This window comes from Fulmarus glacialis, unplaced genomic scaffold (assembly GCF_000690835.1).
Source record: "Fulmarus glacialis isolate BGI_N327 unplaced genomic scaffold, ASM69083v1 scaffold12230, whole genome shotgun sequence".
NCBI classification, from domain to species: domain Eukaryota; kingdom Metazoa; phylum Chordata; class Aves; order Procellariiformes; family Procellariidae; genus Fulmarus; species Fulmarus glacialis.
The window spans coordinates 23,904-24,509 of NW_009187163.1; the positions used below are offsets into that span (position 1 = coordinate 23,904).

Consider the following 606-nt stretch of genomic DNA (forward strand, 5'->3'; position numbering starts at 1 on the left):
TAGCATCCTCAAACTTCTCCAGGGTTTTGAAGGAACCCATTTTAAATAACTCCAGTCAATGGCTGGTATCACTACCTGGGGAGATCATTCCATGTGCAGATATTACAGTCTGATGCTCAGCTCAGTACTCACAAAGCATCAGATTGTCCACATCTTTTGGCTCAAATACTAAAAAATACAGGATGTTACGTAGGCACAAAGCTATCAAACCATAGAGAAAGGCTCACCTCTCCTATTCCATCATAAGAAATCTCCATCTATCAAAATAGTCACTAGAGCTTACAGCACTACAAAAATGCTACAACTGCTTGCACTGGGGTTTCAAAGTGAGGAAAATAAAACCACGAATCTTTCAGTCCACATGCACAGCCTCCTACTACACAAGCTAAGGAAGAATACATTCTTTGCTCTTTTGGCATCACAGACTTTAGCAGTTAACTGAAAGCTAGCAGTCAACAGCTCAATGTCCAGATGGAGGTCGGTGACGAGTGGTGTCCCTCAGGGGTCCGTACTGGGACCAGTACTGTTTAATATCTTCATCAACGACATAGATAGTGGATCGAGTGCACGCTCAGCAAGTTTGCAGATGACACCAAGCTGAGTGGT

At 43.2% G+C, this 606-nt stretch overlaps 1 protein-coding gene across 4 annotated transcripts in view; it reads right to left on the minus strand.

Moving 5' to 3' along the window:
• Positions 1 to 606, minus strand: part of CELF1 (CUGBP, Elav-like family member 1) — a 44,981-nt gene that overhangs the window by 7,843 nt on the left and 36,532 nt on the right. The window lies entirely within an intron of this gene.